This window comes from Brienomyrus brachyistius, chromosome 9 (genome assembly GCF_023856365.1).
Source record: "Brienomyrus brachyistius isolate T26 chromosome 9, BBRACH_0.4, whole genome shotgun sequence".
NCBI lineage: Eukaryota > Metazoa > Chordata > Actinopteri > Osteoglossiformes > Mormyridae > Brienomyrus > Brienomyrus brachyistius.
In genome coordinates this window covers 6,618,778-6,639,934 of record NC_064541.1, presented here as the reverse complement: position 1 = coordinate 6,639,934, position 21,157 = coordinate 6,618,778, and the positions used below count along the sequence as shown (strand labels likewise).

The 21,157-nt window shown below is 43.6% G+C and overlaps 1 long non-coding RNA gene across 2 annotated transcripts in view; it reads right to left on the bottom strand.

Annotated features, from left to right (window-relative positions):
- Positions 1–16,985: 16,985 nt before the first annotated feature.
- LOC125749277 (uncharacterized) overlaps positions 16,986–21,157 on the bottom strand; it is a 43,331-nt gene continuing 39,159 nt past the window's right edge. Inside the window, exons 1-3 of one of the 2 annotated variants that reach the window (XR_007399833.1) lie at positions 19,679–19,800; positions 19,423–19,540; positions 16,986–17,050 (exon numbers count right to left, since the gene is read on the bottom strand). This is a non-coding gene — a long non-coding RNA (uncharacterized LOC125749277). Of the gene's footprint in view, positions 17,051–19,422; positions 19,541–19,678; positions 19,801–21,157 lie in introns of those variants that run through there. The other variant, XR_007399832.1, reaches the window with a different exon arrangement.

Below are 21,157 nucleotides of genomic sequence, written 5' to 3'. Positions count from 1 at the left end.
CACATGGGGACATAGACAGACATCTGGGAGGCGCTGACTTAGCCGGGCAATTTATTTGAACGCAATGCTACTACATGTGCTCACACCCTCTGTGGTGCCACACCAAAAACCTTTGTGATGAAACCATTTCAGGGGTGGGGGGTGTCGTTTGGCGGGTAGTTCAGCAGGTTATGCTACTATGTCTGTGCACAGAAAAATGGTGTCACAGCCAAAGGCCCTTAACCCCCAGTTCCCGACCTTCTCTGACCATTTTTTCCTTCAAAAAAATCTGTTGCTTTTGATATCTAAATAAACAAAATGTAAATATTCTCCCATTGGGGTATCAAAGAAATAATACATTATGCATTTAAGATTAACGCTAATGAGCCAGACCTGTTAATCATCAGTCTCGCCTCTCATTTTAGCCCTCGTGTAGATCACTCCAGCTGCCTCTCATCTGCTCCCTTGTTAGTCATGTCTAAGAGTGCCTCCCAGTCCTGTGCTTCCCAGTTCGGTCACTGATGTCACTCTAGTGTGTACTCTACAGCCTTCCCTTTGTTGTAGCTCTACCTTTTGTTTGACCTCACATGGTCTGTTTGTGCTCCTGTTTCTGTTCAATAAAGTTCATCTTAGTTTGCCTTTACGCCTGCCCCCATCTCCTCTGTGCTCGGTCGTGACACCTAGCTAGTTCATTAATTTGTTCTTACAGTGCGACATCTTTCTTTGGTTGTGTGAAAGATGTATTTATTTGTGCATTTTCTTCAAAGCACCTGTTATTAAAGATTGTGGGATAGGGGGCCTGTAACACACAGGTCCTGTAATAGAATCATAATAAAGAAAACTGTTCAGTCCCTTTGTGTCTATATTAATGTATGGATTTATGTATAGGCAAAAGAAACAGCCCGGCAGACCCAGTTTGACAGGCACTGGGGACCCAGGGTGGAGCCAGGGTGGATTGTGTGCCTCTGCGCTCCAGTCGTCACCTCCTTCTCCAATGAGAAGCAGGCTGCTTCGTGGAGTGAAGAGCCTGCATTACGCTCTCCAGACGTGGGCTTGAAGTGAAGCATTGTTGCTTTAGAAAAGCGATACCAGAGGTGGCTGAGCCAACGCAAAAATGGAAAGTAAACAGATACATCGACCTGTCAAAAGCCTGGCTTTTTATGAACTGGGAGACCATGAGGGATACTGGCCTGGTTTTTCCAGGATTTTTTATGTGCAACATAAAATGTGAGATGAGATGCTATTTGAATGTATGCATCCTTGTATGAGCCAGTGTTGGGTATCAGACAGTTTTGGTACACTTTAATTAACCCATGTTTAACGTGAATTCATATTTTCTTTAAACCGTCTTCATCTTGATCCTTTTAATCAGGTTTCTAGGTCGTAACTTTGCTTTCGTTATGTTTTGTCTCCCCCGTGTGGACAAAGCAGACACTCAGGAAAAGAATTTATAGGCCAGAAAAGGATCTCAGACGGGGTTGTAGGAGCTTGGGCGTATGGGGAAGTTAGGGACCAATTAGAGAGAAGTTGTGTCCCCTCAATATCAAACTCTTTCCTTCACTGTTGTGCAAACTTAGGGGAGACTTCTCTCCTACACTGTTGTGCTCAGTGCATACTCAAATGTTACATTTTCCAAATTTTCTTTACTTTCTTACTTAACTAAAACAGGGCTGCCAACTCTCACGCATCTGGCGTGACTCTTACGCTTTCAGACTCTCACGCTCACGGAGGAAATATTACGGCAAACCTATGTTATTCCGTTATAAACCTAAAATTAGCTACATCAAAAGCATTGGGGTAGTTTGCAAACCCTATACACTATTTATAACATAATAAAACTGCTAGATATGTGTAAATGTGTGAGCATGTGTGTGCAGACTAGTCTCGAATCGAAAATCACACTCCAGCCTGGTGACCAAAGTTGGCAACCCTGCGAAATCTAGGTTAAATTGATAAGATATAGTTTTCGGTAAACCTCCAAGAAGGGAGGTGGCTCAGTATAGCCAATGTTTTGGTTTTGTGACCTCAGAGAAGAAATGTTACTGTACACACTGTCCCGTTTCTCTGCTCGCTTGCACCAGCTTTGGAAGCGGTGTTGGAAATACAGCCTCTTTGTGGCGAGGATGTCGTTTGTTCATGCAGGAATGGCTGAAAATGTACTTAATCTAGTCTGGTCTTGGCCACATTGCTGGTGCTTAGCAATATATTTATTGGCATTATAATGTAAATTGTCATAAATGTTCTTAATCTTGGCTCAACAGAAATGACCAAACGAAAAGCAGACCTTGATTTAAAGATGGATTACGTGATCTGGTTTTGATTATACAAACAAGAGCTGGATGATTCTAATGTTTATCGTACGGCTGGAGTATTTTAAAGGTCTAATGGTAAATGTCTTGGACTTATTTTTTAATAGATTTGGCATGTATGATGTGCAGGAAATGGGCAGGGCACAAATTACTGAGAGATAAGTTTGAAATACGAATGTGCAGACACACATTTTATATATGTACCATTTGCAGGGAATGCTGGAGTTCATTAACTCTTAAAGGCTGGTAGGTCTTCTTTGGAAACTTTAACATGTTCCATTTAGAGTGTACAAGATATTAGCTCGCTTGGTGACCACTCTTCCTGTGACACCACTGGGAATGTTATGTCTAGGTCATGACAGGTACGCCACTTACTCTCCAGACAAGCACTCTGCAGCACCCACTGACTGGACTGGTATCACTTTCTCGGTCCTTGTTTTTTTAACTGGTGAAACTGACGCACAGAGAGCTTTCAGGATACAACACCCAGTCCATTGCAATAGTGACAATGCGGCTGGACATCTTGCTGAGTGCTTTCAGTCCCGCAAACATTTTCCAGCTTTTCCTTACACTGTTCCGTCATTGAGCTCAGTGAAGACCAGGCATCAATCATCACGGACGTACTAATGCGTTTCAGATCTCCATAGTTGAAATACTACATTGTTAGTAGTTTCGGTATTATAGCCTGCTGATGTGCAGGTATTCTTTATGGGATGCTGTAAGTAAATGAAACATAAACTTCACGTACACTTATAAATGCCCAAAAGGTCGGTAGGGATCCTAGCCGTCATAACAATAGCCTCTTCTCTGTGCTGAGGTTACGCCAACATTACATCTGGGAAAGACTAAGGAAGAGTTTCTCTCCACAAGCAATTTGGATCCTAAATATGTGCCCGGTGTTTGGGACCCGCACAAATAACATTCTCAACCTGCCTGCTCAGCCCATTCATGTCCATATGCAAATGCATATTCATTCTTGGACTTTTTCACTACCTCCACTAACTCATGATTATTAAATTTATTTAATGTTTAATGCTTTTTAACATGTTATATCTTGTCTCATACAGTAAATATACGTCTTCTTTTGACAGTCTGTGTGCAGGCAACTGGGCATCTCAGTGAACATTGTATCCAGTATAATTGCAGGCAACTGGGCATCTCAGTGAACATTGTATCCAGTTTAATTGCAGGCAACTGGGCATCTCAGTGAACATTGTATCCAGTATAATTGCAGGCAACTGGGCATCTCAGTGAACATTGTATCCAGTATAATTGCAGGCAACTGGGCATCTCAGTGAACATTGTATCCAGTATAATTGTATATGTGACAAATAGAACTTTGAAATTTGAAAGGATTAAGGGAAAATAGACAAACAGAACTGATAAAATAGTACATTTTGTTTTCCTGTGATTTAATATTTGATCCCTGAATCAAAACTGTGAAGTGAAATTTTATGACAACATTCAGTTGCTGAAGAATGAACCTTTTGCGGTAAGTAAACAGACCTTTAGGCAGAAATTGGGCGTCCGTCCTGTAAAAATCAGCCTCATATGGGGCAGCGTGTGACTCTGCCGGCTGGGGAACCCAGAGCAGCAGAGTAATTATATCACCACTGGATTCCTCAGCACGAACCTTAACCCCAAAAACCACTACAAAAGCAACAGATAAGGCAAACTTTGCTCTCATATGAGTGTGTGTGTGTGTGTGTGCCACACAAGAACGCAGGATGCAATATGTGAAAATGTAAGAATTTCTATTGCCTAATCAGACTGGGAAAACTAGGTATAGTCAAAACCTAGGTTGAGTAAAAATCAGTAAAAAAAAAATAATTCTCAGGGGTTTTGTATGTACATTATTATTTGAAAATACTGTATAGATAACTGGAAGAACCTTCTTGTCATTACCCTCTAGCTGCCCTACATACAGAAATCAGTGCAGGACCAGGTCATTCAGCAGTAGAAACGCTGTAGTAAGCTGAGAGCCACTGTGGAACGGTGACCCCTGGTGGTCACACTGCACGCCAGGCCTGACCCACGGCTTCGCCCCTCATTACACACCTTTTTACAGCCTTATCGGACCTTTGGCTATTAACAGCAACACATTAGTTTTGTTTAAACAGCCGTTAACAAGACTGACTTCTCATGAGTACAATGAACACTCGGGATGCACAGAAAGTCCCCCCTCCAGCCCCATTCCTCTATCCCCGCCAGTTTGTAAATCAGTAAATTTAATCCTATAAATTTTTATTTGGAGCAGTGAGCCACCCTTGCACTTGTTCTCGCCACCTCAGGCCCATGTGAATGGAGCGCATGTGCTTGTCTTGGGCTGAGTCCGTCCTTTCGACATGTATATAGACCCAGTTTGCCAAAATGTTTACATAATGGATCCCATAATTGCTGGTTTAATCTCGAAATGCAATAAGTCATATATCTCCTACTTTAAAAAAAAGTGATTTTATGGCTGTTACTTAAAGTTTAAATCACGCGGGAGCCCAGAAACCTTTGTCTCACGTAAAACGACAGCACAGGGTAATATTTCATTGTTTCATTTTTCCTAACTTATGCCAGAATCCTGTAATGGGGGCTACAGGGGCATGAGTCGAGGCAAACAGGCAGAGTGTTGATTTTCCCTGAGTGCTAAAATTTGGAATGTCCTTAAAAATTCGTTGGCTTGTGTCTGGCAAACTCCCGGGACATTAGTATGAAAGACACGTACAGCTATAGGCAGACTGCTCGTTCTGCAGCTCTCCGCTATTACAATGTCAGTTTTGCAGCTGATACGCGGTGACCTCGGACTGCAGACTAAATGGCTTTGGTGTCTAGTGCCAATTATGATAAACCCCACCAGCATGTGATAGGCTCGCTTTCTCTCGTTTCGCTCAGAACCCAGACTTCCTTCTATTAAGAACACTTGAAACACTCCTCAATCTTTCAAGATGTCCAGCACACCCTGCTACATGTGACGTCGCCACCACCAGTGACGTCCCTGCATCCAGCTCGTCGTTCTGCCTGTATCATCTTCCATGTATGACCTGCTGCCTTACTTCTGGTTGCCTGGTGATTGGAGGGAGAGTCGGCACCAGCTTGTCATCACCTCCCTGCTCCCCGGTTGTGTCTCAAATCTTATGACTTGAACAGTGTGATTTGCGACTTAACCATCTCTCTGATTTGACTCTTCCTACTGGCCCCTGGAGGATGGGCTCCCCCATTGTACCTGGTTAGGGTTATGGCTTCCTCTGCTGCCCCCTGGAAGATGGGCTCCCCCTTTCGGTCTGGATAGGGTTAAGGCTTCCTCTGCTGCCCCCTGGAGGATGGGCTCCCCCTTTCGGTCTGGATAGGGTTAAGGCTTCCTCTGCTGCCCCCTGGAGGATGGGCTCCCCCTTTGAGTCTGGTGAGGGTTAGGGCTTCCTCTGCTGCCCCCTGGAGGATGGGCTCCGCCTTTGAGTCTAGTCCCTCCCAAGGTTTCTTCATTCTAGAGAGTTTTTCCTTGCCACTGTCGCCTATGGTTTACTCACTGGGGGCTTTGGGTGCGGATGCTGTAAAGCGCTTTGAGACGATATTGTGATAATGCGCTATACAAAATGAAGTTGTTGTTGTTATTTTTTTATTGGCTTAAATCTGTCTGGAGTCAAATTAAAGTGAATGGAGCTTCTGTTTTAAAGCGCGTGTTTAACATTAGTGCAGTTATAGCAATTAATAATTAACAATTACCACTAATATTCACTAAATCGGTTATGGGTATATGAATTTTCATTTACTAGCACAATAGTATTGTGTAATGCATATGTCCATCGATGGCTGTAAGGCTATGTGAATATGCAAGACATGTTATAGTCATGAACACATTAAATAATTTGCCTTCCAGGAAAGGGGTTTTCTAAATAAGAATATTGCAGGGAAAAACTAATGTTCTACTGTATGACAGTGACACGTGAATAAAAAAAGAGATGCAGAAAAGCGGCAGGACAAACACTTCAAATGTGTAGATAGTTCTCTAAGAACTACTTGCAGATCAGCCATAATTCAGCTCCTCTGTCCTCATCATTGTCAGCACATGCTGTCACTGCTGCATCAGGATTCGTTTCTCATGTGGGCTGACAGTCTGAATGCATTTTCACACAGTGCTGGAAAACCATTCCTCCATTTCTTACACATTCTCAAAAGGTGTGTCCTTTCAGTGGTACAGTATTCTACTTTAGGAGGAGCCTTCACACTGATAAATGACCAAGTCCCTAAGTCATCTGTTCTCATCTAACCTCTTTTTCTCCTTAATTCTTTTGATTATCACCTATTTTTCTTGTACCTGAGGGCTACATACGTACCATAGTACTTCTCGCCTGCTTCAGTGACGAATTGCGTACTGAGCTAAAGAATTCAATGTCACAGTATAAAATTCGCAAGTTACAACTGATAAATTCTTTAACTACACCAACAGCTCAAATGCAGCTCGATAATCTTGATCCAATGATCAAAAAAAATAAAAAAAATTGAGCCAATCAACCAGAGGGTCTTAAAAGACATCTGAACTGCACGTTTCACTGGCCTGAAGTTGTTCTTTTTCGTTTGGACTGTGCTGAAAGTTATGTTAATAACTCTTCACACATTATCAATTAGGTTTTTCTTTAAAAAGAAGGAAAAGTACATTTATTTATAACAAGTCAGATTCCAAGAAAAAAATGTATAAGACATACAGCACAGGAAACATTAAGGGATCACTGTATAGTAAAAAAAAAAATCTGCATTTTTAAATCCTTTTAAGCCTGGTTCTGCTGGCAGAAGGCTACACTGCGCAGCAGGCTGCTTCCAGGTTCAAAATTTCAGTAGTGCAAAGAAGATTGTGAAGCAGGAGACACTGGGAGCGACCAGCAACCAGCCAGGCAAAGGGCAGAAGTGACTTTCTAATGCCAGTGATGACTTAACTTATCTGACAGTTTCTCATGAATTCAAGGATGACATCAAGTGACCTTCAAAAGGAATGGGAAACATTAAGTGCAGGTGTGAAGTGCACTGCTAGGACAATTCAAACAGGCTTCTAGAAGCAGGATTATATATAAACCACAGGCGCACACCCCTAAATTGAGGAATGAGTGAAACAAAAAAATCCTACTGTGGTCTCTCATTTTTTTCCAGAGCAGTAAGTCTATCTGTCACTAGTCTACCACAGGACCCAAAAGTACTCACAAACAAAAAGTTTAATTTAGAGACACAAATCCGCTTGTCTGTGATGGGCTGGCCCCCCATCCTGGGTTGTTTCCTGCCTCGTGCCCATTGCTTCCGGGATAGGCTCCGGACCCCCCGCGACCCAGTAGCATAAGCGGTTTGGAAAATGGATGGATGGATGGATGGAAATCCGGCCAATAAAGCATCTTGAATCACAAAATGTCAATGTGAAAGGAAATTAAAGATTTGAGCAGAACTTTGCAAATGCAGTAGAGTCGTCTTGCATTTGACGTGTTTGTACACTTGGATGGAGGCTGCTGAGGGACGGCGGGCTGCACGGATTCTTGGGGGAGGGGGGATCTTTGGGGTGGGATGGAGATTCAAGTTGATGCTTCTGTCAGAAGGTGAGCAACAAGCGGACAGAGAGAGAGAGAGAGAGGGTGAGCGAGAGAGAAGGAGAGAGAGAGCAAATGAGAGGAACTGAGGGAGAAAAAGAGAGTTAGAGACAGGGAGAGAGAGTGAGCAAGACTAAACAAGAGCAAGAGAGACAGAGGGAGAGAGAAAGTGAGAGAAGCTGAAGTCAAACTGATGGAAAATTCTGCTTTAATTAGCCTGAATAAGCAGCGTAGAGCAGACTCTGGCTGGGCCCTGTAATTACTGGCTATATGAAAATTAAAAAGCGAGGCCGAAGTTTACATCCTGCAGTAAGGTAATGTGGAACAGATGAGCGGGCCACCCTGAGCCCGGCCTGCCAAAGAGAAAGCTATACAGTAGCATGATTAATCGCCACAAAACGGAGGAACAGGGTCCAGATTGCACCCAAATCCAAAAAGCACGTCCTCATTGGTTGAGCTACTTAAAATTCGAATGAGTTATTTTTCACGAAAGGCACAAACAGCTTGAGGGAAGTCATGTTTGACTGAGTGCATGCTGTAAATGTGAACTTCATTTCACTTTAATTAGTTCATTACACTAATGCAAATTACTCCAGCTGAATTATTGTAATCAGCTGATTTATTAGTCATGAAGACCTAATTATCATGAGGCGAGAAAGGCAGCACAGTGCAGCAGGGTGTTACCATAAGGCGCATTAAACAATGATTCAGCAAACGTTCCTGATTTTTGGTCACTTATTCAAGGAAAAAAAAAAGTCATTTTGATCTATAACAGCCATCTTTTCCAAACGGCCGCAGTCTCCATGAGGGAAGCCTTCCTGAAAGCTGCAAGGACTTTCTGCTCAAAATCGCTCAGGCATGGTGGAGACCTGGCCAGGATCAGAAATGTCCCATAGAATCAACTCAGAGGTCTCATCCCATTATAGGTATGGGACATGTGTGTGTGTGTGTGCAGACATTTCCATAGCAATTATGTAATGTGACACACAGAGTGGTTTATGGTCATGAAAGGGACATGAAAACCGAATTACAGGTGTGTCATCCTGCCCTTGCCTGCTGCCCAAATGCCCTTAACACTGCTATGGACTCCAAACACTGCCCAGAGCCCCAAACACTATTCTGAACCCCAAACACTATCCCGGAGCCCCAAGTCACTGTCATAGACCCTAAACACTGCACTGAACCTCGATCACTGCCCTGGACCCTAAACACTGCACTGAACCCCGATCACTGGCCTGCACCCTAAACATTGCACTGAACCCCAATCACTGCCCAGGACCCTAAACACTGCACTGAACCCCAATCACTGCCCTGCACCCTAATCACTGCACTGAACCCCAATCACTGCCCTGCACTCTAATCACTGCACTGAACCCCGATCACTGCCCTGGACCCTAAACACTGCACTGAACCCCAATCACTGCCCTGCACTCTAATCACTGCACTGAACTCCGATCACTGCCCTGTACCCTAAACACTGCACTGAACCCCAATCACTGCCCTGCACCCTAAACACAGCACTGAACCCCAATCACTGCCCTAGACCCTAAACATTGCACTGAACCACAATCAATGCCCTGCACCCAAAACACTGCACTGAACCGCAATCACTGCCCTGGACCCTAAACACTGCACTGAACCCCAATCACTGCCCTGGACCCTAAACACAGCACTTTACTCTAATCACTGCCCTGCGCCCTAATCACTGCACTGAACTCCGATCACTGCCCTGGACCCTAAACACAGCACTTTACTCTAATCACTGCCCTGGACCCCTAACATGTTTCCGCCCTTCAGGTGGTGAATCCTCAGTATGGCTCCATATAGTCATTTTGGGCTGAACCCGGCCCAGTTACGTGGGTGGCCTGGCCTCCAGCCAATTGCCGGTGAGGCCCAGCGCAGGGTATGCCACCTTCTTTGGTGCATTCATGGGGGTCTGTGTTGGATCGTAGTACCTCTGGCCTCTCTCCACCAACCTGTTCACCGATGGAGTTTCTACCAGGAAATCAAGTTCCTGATGATATAGATCTGTGGATCATTAGAGCATGCAGCCCCTCAACCAGACGTGGTATCTGGTCTCGAGACCTAGAGGTGTTGTCCCTACTGTTAGCAGATGATGTTTCTGGCCTCATCCGACCAGCACCTCCAGGAAGCACCTGAACGGTTTGATGCCAGATACGAAGGGGGAAGGTTGAGCGCTATGGGAGTCTTTCGGTAAACAGGTCGCTCCTTTCAGGTGAGGAGACCCAGTCTCCCCATAGGGGAGGAGCTTAAATCTCAGCATCACAAGTGACAGATGGAACGTGATTTTAATTAAGGACTTTAACCAGCCACACTGGGACCCAATCCCAGTGTCATCTGGGAGACTCGAGGACCCTGAACAAAAACAGAGCTCACAGTTTACCAGTCAACTGGGTCCTTAACTGTTTCTTCCAGCTATTCCCCGAAACCAGCTTGAGAGACTTGGTAAGGGAGATGTTACCGGTCCTGCTTAGCATGCTGCTGTGGTGACCCTCAGCTGGAGAAGCAGTGTGAAGCTGATGAAGACAATGCTGGGGTGAAGCGTAACAGACACTCAGGGCTAATGCTTTGTAGGAAAGCAACAGCGCTCACAAACATGTGGCCTGCTTAGGCCATGTCTGTCACACGGCATCCTCGGGATTCCCTTCCTCAAATGTCACCAGTATTCAAAGGCAGTCATTATGCCGGTTAGCTGTTTAGCTAATAGTGCAGCATCAATACGCTAATCCTGTTAGCTATTGTGATTTCTGACAAAGGAAACCCTATATTTATACTTTTATAAAGTCACTTTTATAAAGCCTACTGTTTTTACCGTAAACCATTTCCCCAAACAGCCATAAGGAGCTCTGAGACACTCACTACTTTGTTATATTATGGTATATACATTCCATTATAGCCTAGATAGTGTTTTTATTTTCTAAATAAACAGACACCCTGACACTAAGAAGCTTCCTTGACTGTTTGGGAGGCAGTGTTGAAATCCCCAGCAAGACCACTCAGCACAAGTGTCCCTGGATTAAGTGGCTCATATTAGTTTATATTACTCACAATAGTATATTATAATCTTTGAGGTCTGTTTTCATTTCCATAGATCACAGTGTTGCTCAAACACTGATTTGACCATAGGTAGGCAACCCTGATCCCAGAGTGCTGCTATCCAGCAGGTTTTTCATCCTACCTGGTCTCTGATGAACCACACCTGGTCTCAGGCGGACAGTAGGTAGGAGAGTTAACCTGCTGGATGCCGGCTCTCCAGGATCAGGGCTGCCTACCCCTGCTTTAGAGTCCAACTAAATGTTTCTGTGTGATTGCCATCTAACTGCATTGGGCCACAGAGTGAGGAGGCAACTCCCATGGTCACAAGTCACACCATCAATAAAATTATTATAACTGGGCAGGATTCCAGGAATATGCAATTTGGCGCTGGTATTTAACAAATGCTTGTAATATTGTACTCATTGTATTTAATACTTTATCATTACAGAAACCAAAAATCTGCAAATGCAAGCTGTTTGCCTGCTTTAGTAGAAGACTGAATTGTATAAACAGCTTAGTAGTGGTTCTTTGACTGAATGTTCATGGCCGTCACAGTGCATGACAAAAATTAAACGTGTTTGTCCGTAAGCTGTGTACCAGCTTCCGTAAACTGTGTACCAGCTTCTTCTGGCCGAACACTGGTACGCTGCGCCGTCCAGCTCAGACATCTAAAGTTAGAGAAAAATAAAGCCAAAGCACTTAGAATTCGAAAGAGTTCTCACTTTGATACGGCGAGCCTCTTCCAGGCGTTTCTGGTATGGTTTGAATTCTAGGGATTCAAAGAATTCGATATACTTCCTTCGCATTATATGTTTCAAATGTTCGTTTCTCAGAGTCGAACACCAATCTTTCCAATTGGTTGCAGACAAGAAAAATACCTAATGACCGCTTTTTATCATTTGTGTTGCTTCCAGCTACCCAGCTGGCCCATAAATGTGCTACTGTACCACTATCCCAGGTTTTCATTTGAATGGCGCAGGTTCCATATATCTTTCCATAAGAAAAAAAAATAGCCCACTAGTATTGCCAGAAACCTGAAGGCCTTTAAAACTTCAGGTCATGCGAGGAGTCAGTGATCTTTCGGAAAAATGTCTTGATTCGCGACAGCCGAACTTGTGTTCCCCATTAAAGCTTGGAATCGAAGTGAGGAATTAGCTTTGAAGTGAAGAAGGGGCTGACTAGCCGTCGAGCTGAAAAAAAACCTAAATGCAAATCAGGTGTCAAGCGAAGAGTGAAATAAGTAACTGCAAGATGTACATATGAATACCTACTGACAGACGGAGTTATTTTCTCATGTCAAGAATCGCTATTCTGCTGCGTGTTGCTGGGAGTGTTCATGTTGTCAATGATTTCACATACTAGCTTGATATATGAAAGTAGATCGAGGATAATCTGCTCGCATCTCATCGCCTGCTACAGTTCCTCAACAAAACCTTTGATCCCTATCTGACTTGGTACCATTTTGCTGTACACAGAAGGAGGGAAAAATGCAGTAATCTTTGGGTTACCTTTCATTTTCTTGCTATGTGATGATAAAATATGCTACGCCACAGTGCCTTTGAAAATCTTCGTAAACAACGGGGCCTGATTTACGCAAGCTCTTCCCAAAATTCTAGGTTAAATTTAGCCCTTACCAACAGTCATACTGTAGTGACCAATGTATGGTCAACAGAGATGTCTGGAAATTGCTGGGGAAAAACGTTTATGCTTATCAGTCTGTCAGCCCATTCTGAATCTTCTCCAAACCACAGTCCAAAGCATGCTCTTGTAATGGAGAAAGTTTTGGATGGTGCAGAATCCCTCTTAAAGTAAGGAAGCCAGAAACAGCCCCATTAGTAAGGCTGTCATGGTTTGGCAATGTCACGAAGACCGGAGAAACTTGACAGCGAAGGACCCATGAATGAATTCTGATTTGTTCTAGAGAATTCTACAGCAGAACATTAGCCCACAGCTGGAGCATAGCTGTGTCATGCTGGAAGACAATGACCACAAACACACTAGTAAGTCTACATCAGAATGAATGAGGAACGAGGGAGATACTTATGGACTGTTATTGTCAAAGTGCTTGAGGTAAGAAGTGAAGTCATCTGTCTGAAATGCTTCCAAGACCACAGCAGAGTGTCTTTGTGATAAACTATTCAGTTACTGGTTACTGGGATTTGTAGTCCCTGCTGATGAAGGCCAGTTCTTGCGTATAAGTGGGTAGTCTGTTTTTCAGATAGTCTGTTTTTGTTTCACACACATTTTTTTTCTAAGAAAACACATTAATTAGCAAAACTTTGTCCATTTTATGCCGCCTATAGTTACGAGTGATAAACTGATGAAATCCAAAAAATACGCATAAAATCTCATACATAGCAACTGTATTTCCATGGTGCTGCATGTTAGAAAAATATGTACTTTTTTATTGTCATTTTGCTAGATGCCATTTCTTAGAAATAACGCCCTGCAGCAGCTTGATCTTAATTTAGCAATAACACATCTTAAGAACTGTCGCTTGAATATTTCCACCCCATACATGGTGATAAACAATGTTGAATGTTATTTGCATATCCTGTTTGTGTACCTCAATAAAAGATACTGCGAGAGGAGTTTCTCTTTCGAAGTTGGCTGAGTTCGACTGAGAGGCTGACACCTCGAAGTCGGGACCGGACTTCCCTTGCAGCAAGTAAAAAGTCATTGCAGCTGTCCGTGTTGTTCTATGTTCAGAGGCCGGTTGGTTTCCAGCGTATCTTTAGAAGAAGATAACCCTAACACTGCACGTCCTCCAAACAGATCAGCCGTTAAGCCATCCATCATACCCGCACCATGCCAGCTAAATGGTGCTTTATTGCATTACCATAAATTAACAAAAACACATGCTTGGCACTTATGTTTTATTCCGTTGCTTTACCCTCGAGTTTTAACATAAAGCTTTGAAAAGGGATCATTGACATTATATACACATTGTATTTATATTATAAACTGGGTCTCGCCATTCATAGGAGCTAAACTGCAAATATTTGTTTTCGAAATGACCAATCTGACCCTGTGACCCTGAAGAATATGTGTTACATATTGAATATTTTACACGCAGTGATTTTCTTTTTAACAAATGCAATTGAAGGGCACATCGCTATAGCAAATGTTTCTGTAAAACAGTTCTGGACTGTTTCCATATCTGCAATCCCACCAGACCAGATGACCAGTGCAGTGCAGTCATGAGGCTGCTCTTGCAGGCTTGCGGTAAAACTTTATGCATTGTTACAATTAGGCAACAGTCCCTTGATGTGAGCTGCCCTGGTGCTGTTGCAGGGTCACGTGTGGAAGTGGAGAAATGGAAACAGTGAAGTTAAAGCCCCCAGGCATGAAAGCACAATGCAACAGCCGAGTGGTGCTGGTGAGCCCAGAGAGCTGGCAGCAGATCTATGACTTAAGGTAACGTGCAGGACGCGCAGCTCATTTATGCATTTTCCAGAACTGCACCTCTATTACTGAAGCACTGCCTCAGGAAACGAAGTCACACATCTGAACAAAAAATATATATATATATAAAAAAAAAAAACTGTTAAGGCCTGGTCCAAAGTTCCCCCCTCACACGTTGCCACACTCACAGCACGTTGGGTGGGGAGACGCCTGATCAAATGCATGATTTGTATTCGAATGAAAAAGCCTGCGAATTTTCGTTTTAACCCATGATGATGTGTGGCAGAGCGTGCTCTCACACAGAGCTGTGGACCATCATCCGTCACCCTCTACATACTGACTGAAAATGACTCAAATCAATCTTTCTTAGGGTAAGAAAAGGACAGTTGGGACAAGAATGATCCAAAGCGCCTGCTACCAGTTGACAAGCACAGCCTGATATTTGAAGTGGGCTTTTTAAATCACTGACCAGCTTTTTATTTCCTTGGTTCGTTATTTTACATCTGACTACCATCACATTGCCTAGTCAGCAAAGAAAGGATGAAAGGATGAGTTACAGTACAAAGATAGTACTAATATTGTTTCAAATTTTAAATTTATATTAAAAACCATAGTAATACTTTAATAGGCTTTGAACCGCATGTGACTCAGCATAGGACAAGTGGTTACAGAAAATGGATGGATGGATGGATGGATGGATGGATGGACACTTTACTTGAGGAGACACAAATAATGCACTTTTACTTGATGTATCAATTAACCTGAAACTAAGTGTTAGTTACCTACCAATTCCATGATTGTTCATCATCATTTAATAATAACAGTTCATGTAGTTCATGCAGTTACTATATTTGTTCATGATTTGTACTTGAGTACTAAGTGAGTTACTAAGTTACTTTTGTCCCCTCAAGTAAAGTGATACCAAAATGATATATTTTAAGAGGAACTTGGTACTTGCAAAGCAAACGAACACCAGTGAGTTCTTCATCCACCCTGAAGATTCAGAGAATCCAGGCAGCAGCATCATCAGCAGGGCAGGGTGGACAGACCGCACTCACAGTCACAGTCAGTGTCAGTCTGGGTTCCCTCCACTGCATAAAGTCTGTGTCCTTTTGTCATCTAGGCCCAAGGCGTCACACCGTAAACCCAAACAGTCCCTGAAGATCAGAAGCAAGCCAAGACTTTATTATGCAGAAACCACTTTGGAACCATGCATTTCAAGTTGCTAGATGAACTAAATCATTTGTTTTCAGGCACTATTAAAGATATAACTCAAAAAGTGAACGTAAAAGTGCTTGGGCAGAGCCAGAATGTGACTGATATACGCCTGGTAGATTTTCCAACACCCACTCAGACCCTGCTTCTGAACATAATGACAATCATATGGATACTGGGGCAGGAAAACCTCGCAGAGTGCAGGTCAGCCAGCCGGGATCACAGACCTACTGCACACACACACACACACACACACACACACACACACACACACACACACACACACACACACACACATAATAGGTATCTATATCTTTGTGGGGATGCTCCTTTCATTTCTGTGGACATAACCCTAATCCCAACAATGACAACCTTAACCACAAGTAAAAAAAACTACTTTTGGCATTTTTGATTTTTTGATTGCAGTCACAGATTTTTATAAAGTTGAATTTCCCTTTATGTGGACCAAAGTTCACCCCACACAGCGTCAAAATAACAGGTTTTTATCACATTGTGAGGACATTTGGTTCCAGCAACGTAATGTATACCTGGACCACACACACGCACTGGCGGTTGTCGTCATAACTAAGATATTCTCTGTTTCTCTTTCTCACTAAGAAATTAATAACAGAATGTTAAGCCTTCACTGAGATCTTATTATCAGATAAAAAATGAATATAATTTTTTTTTTTATCCGATTGATTCTCATTCAAGTCACCCCATTCAGGAACGATTATATAGGATGATGAAGGTCAGAGGAAGCCTTTTATGATCCATTTTACAAGTAAAAAAAAACACTCCTCCAAATTCACACAAAGAACATACTTTTAGCAATAAAATTATAAACAATGGTCTACTGCTTCCCCATCTTCCAGACTTACTGATCTTTAAATATCCTTTGTTAATTGCTCACAGCTGAGTCTGACAAGACTGGCAAACTTTTCACTAAATGGAAATGGAAATTATCACGCGCATAAATGGGGGTGGTACAGTGGTTAGTGCTGCTACCTCACACCCCTGCTGGGATCTGGGTTGGGTTGGCTGGGCTTTGTGTGTGGAGTTTGCATGTTCTCCCCCCCTGTCATCAGGGGGTTGCCTCCGAGGTTTCCCCCCCAGGCCAAAATCATGCTGAGGTTAATTGAAGTTCTCCCAAAAGTGCATGACTGTGTCCATCCTGGGCTGTTCCCCACCTCATGCCCATAGGCTCCAGACCCCCCCCCCCCCCCCCCCCATGACCCTGAATAGGAGCCTCTGAAAATTGGTGCGAGTGAGTTTTCACAAAATATAAATTTGCCTTAGATTTTTAATAGTAGAATAAATTGCAGTTTTTTTTTGTATAAATGTGTGAAAAAATTGCCAGCGAGACGTGCTGCTGCCATAACAACGGCTTAACCCCGCCCCCAGCCTGCCCCAGGGGCTGAAATTCATCCCCCCCCCCCCCCCTTCAACATTGGTATGTTTGTGAGTCAGAATCTAAATTTTCCCAAGATGCATCTGCAGGTACTGGAGCTCCTCTGGATCACGATTCTTCTGTAATAGGAGAGAGGAGGATTTCAGAATAACAGCATGAGAACTATTATTTCCTCCAGGTATAATAAGGGACAGCTGGGGATGCTGGGATGCGGCCTCACATCATCGCCATGGCGATTCCAGTAGTGGATAAAAGTTTGCTTTACTCTGCTGGGAAGTGCTGGAGTCGTCTGAAATGGCTTCAGCAGCAGGCGTTCGCAATTACAGATGACTGACAGCTGGCCTCCCATTTACAGTGGAGTAATACGACTGTATATAAATCAGTGTGTTTAAAATCAAATCTCAGGGCTGCCCTATTCGCTCCAGGCTACTTGTTATTTAGTGAATGTCTTTCCTCTCCTGCTCTAAGACAATAGGACCCCTGGTGGATTGAGGCAGGGTGCTCTAATCATACTGTGTCCACCAATGAAACTCTGCCTTTGCTCTTGTTTTTATTAAAAAAAAAGCCAAGATTTCACATTTCAGAGCGTACTCAGAATGTGTGAGTCCTTCAGCACAAAGAAGGAGACTGGTCAAATGTCAAGTTGTGAGAATTTTTGTAAAGTATGTGATGTTACTAGGAAATGAATCAGGTCTTGTATTTTTACAGGAACCATGCATTCCTACATTCATCTTCTATCAAACTGCCAAACTATGGTGGGAAGACCAGGAGTCTATCCCAGTTCAGCATAGAGGGCATGGCTGGAGTGATGGTGGGGCAGGAGGTAGTGCTACCATTTGGCAACCGGAGGGTTGCAGGTTCGAGCCCTGGTTCCTCCTGACCCCAGTGAAGTGACTTTGAGCATGACACTGAACCCCAAATTGCTCCCAGTGAGCAGGTTGGCGCCTAGTGTGGCAGCCTCCGCCACCGGTGTGTTAATGGGAGTGTGAATGGGTGAATGTGAGGCAAAATTGTGAAATGCATTGAGTGCTCAAAGGAGTAGAAAACACGCTATATAGATGCAGTCCATTTGCCATTTACACCCTAAATGCCAGTCCATTGCAGGGCACAGGCTAAGGCATACACCATGGGAATTTCAGAGATGCCAATTAGCTGGCCTAATTACATTCGTATAGCAGATGCTTTTACCCAAAGCAATGTACACTTTTTTTAGAGAAAGCAGGTTCAGCTAGTCCTTGCGGCAATTTGGGGTTAAAGACCTTGCTCAAAGGTGACATCACTCTGCCAGTCTTGGGATCTGAACCAGTAACCTTCTGACCTTAGTGGGTCATAACTCACTGAACCACATGCAAGCCCCATTGGACCTTGGGAGGAAACAGGAGTTTTCTCAAAGCAATTAAACTTAAGCAGGACTAACAGCATCGAATCCAGATATGAGAGCAGATCATTTTACGCAGTATTAAAAGTCAGCATTAAAAAAAGCAACGTTTGTGAAATATTACTTACAATGTTTGTGAAAATGTACAATGACGATTGAATATGTTGTTTTTCAATGGAATTTTACTTGGTATATTAACATCCATAGTTAATGGTCTAGATTTTGTTATATTCAATGCACATATTCAAGATAATGGTACTATGGTTTCATTTAATTTCTAGACATTAAAACAGCAAAGGCAATTCAAGACAAACATGAATCCACCTCTAATAGCTCTAGCTGATTTCTCTTTGTTGCATGGTTTTTGAGGAGTAACTACACCGAAATTAAGTACCGACTTTCTTTGGTAATTTAATTTCACACTCATTACGTATGATGTTCCCAAACTGTCTTTTCAGATATTCATGACACAGAGTATGAAATGCCTGCATCTGACATCTGGACAGGGAGTGCATGTGTTGTAAGATTTTTGAAAATTATTATGAACTTGTTCTAAACCTGTGATCCTCAAACAGACATTTCCGAATGTTTTTTGGGTGATCTGTGTATGGTGGGAGGGGGGGGGGGGTATATTTCTGTATTTCTGCTATCTAATCTTGGAGCTATCATTATTATAGTAACAGAGTGTCTGAAGCTGCAGGCTGTCCGACACAGCGTCTGTAACACTGATAGATCAACGTGCCTTTGGCATTTGGGTACATGCCATCTGTACAGTCGGTACCGTCTGTAACGCTGATGGATGGCCGTGCCTTCGGCGGGAGGGAGCGTGCCATCTGTACTACTGGTACCATCGGTAACGCTGATGAATGGCCGTACCTTCAGTGCGAGGACGCGTGCCATCTGTACTGTCCATACCGTCTATAACGCTGACACTGAAACGTTGACGGATCAACGTGCCTTTTGGCGGGAGGGACCATGCCGTCTGCACTGTCGGTACTGTCTGTAAAGCTGACGGATCAACGTGCCATTGGCGGAAGGGAGTGTGCCGTCTGTACTGTCTCTAACACTGACGGATCAATGTGCAATTGGTGGAAGGGAGCATGCCGTTTGTACCGTCGGTGCCGTCTGTAACGCTGACGGATGAACGTGCCATTGGCGGGAGGGAGCGTGCCGTCTGTACCGTCGCTATCGTCAGCATCAGGCTCTTCCACTTTCATTCTCCTCTCCCCTCCTATGGAACAAAAATTGTTATGGGACCGAGAAGAGGTGCATAGTGGGATTGTTGTCAACATCTTGGGCCTTAGCCACTAAGAGTTTGTGTTATGACCTGCTCGTTCGATCCTCCTGTGTGCCACGCCCCCTCATTTACCTCGTGTGAATTTCTGATTGTTATCAGCTGTTTCCTGTTTTGCCCTTGAGTCCTGTGTATTTTAGTCCGTGTCTGAGTCCGTTTCCCTATGTCTGTCATTGAAGTCTTTACCATGCTTTGCCTTGTCTGCTCGTTTCACCTAATAAATACCCTGTTTGTTGCACTTCGGTCTGCCTGACCTTGATTCCGCACTTCCTGTTCGCCTGACAGCGTGCGGTCATCACAGTTTGTTCCTCTTTTGTCAGGTGTGGTGTATGTGCTTGTAAAAATGTGCTAAAACGGCAAAGCTGTGTAAAGGGCAAGAAGCTGATGAACATCCGGTGGAAAGAGGAACTAGACGGTTGCACCTCAAAACTGTCAAGTTTAAAATAATCTAGAGGGCTGAGGACGAGTGCAAGAACGCTATAAGGAGAGATTTAAATTGCAAATGATAAGCTGTGCTAATGCTGACTCCAAAGTTCTCCTGCTTACATATAAGGCACTTATAGGTCTATCTCCTGCCTACCTGACAGAATTACTTCAAGTTTTAAAAGCCACATCGTCCACTCAGGTCACAGAATGCAGGTTTCCTTGACGTTACACATATATATAAGTGAGAGTGGCCGGTAGAGCATTCTGGTACAGAGCCCCTATATTGTGAAATGGTTTACCAGCCTATGTTCTGGATGCCGATTCAGTCTCGGTCTTTAAATCTCGAATGAAGACCTATTACTTCAGTTTAGCTTTCCCGCAACCTACCGCACCATAACTATGACTGCTGGTGCTGCTGTATGCGTACATGTCACTTTTATGTACTACGCTTGTCCGTATATGTGTCAACGTATGTTCTGACCTTCTATGCTCTCTGCCTTCCCACATGTCCAGATGGTGCCTGGGGTGGGCACCATCTGAGCTGGAGTCCTGGTTCAGTCCCATGGAAGGGTGACATCGCAAATGGCCATACGAACTGTATCATTGTGGACGCAGCCTTCAGTGTCAACTGGCACAGCCCAACGTGGAGAAAAGACCTTGGCTACACCTCGGAGAGCAACGTGGATAACAGACTCATTGATGGACTTTGTCTTGATCCTTAATCACAGTTTATACCTACCTTCTAGCAAGCATGTCCACTCTTTTATGTTTTCAGTAATGTTAGTATGCCCAGGGGGGGTGGGAAGCCAGTTGACCTTGGACCCCCAGAGGTTTTTTTTCTCCCTACTTGGGAGTTTTTGGTTCCTCTCCTTCGTTGTCTTCTGGCTTTCTTTATTCAATTTCTTTCCTTCCTTTTTCTCCCCTGTATCTCCCTCTACTTCACACATGATGATCCCGGGTTGGGGTAACCAATCACAGTTGATATGCCCTTTTTGGGAAGCTAGAGCATTGAACATGCTAGAGCATAATTGGGCAAATTAATATAACTGCAAATAAAATGTTAAATTCTAATATATAGTTAAAAATGATTTGCAGGCAATGACTGCCTGAAGTCGTGAACTCATGGAC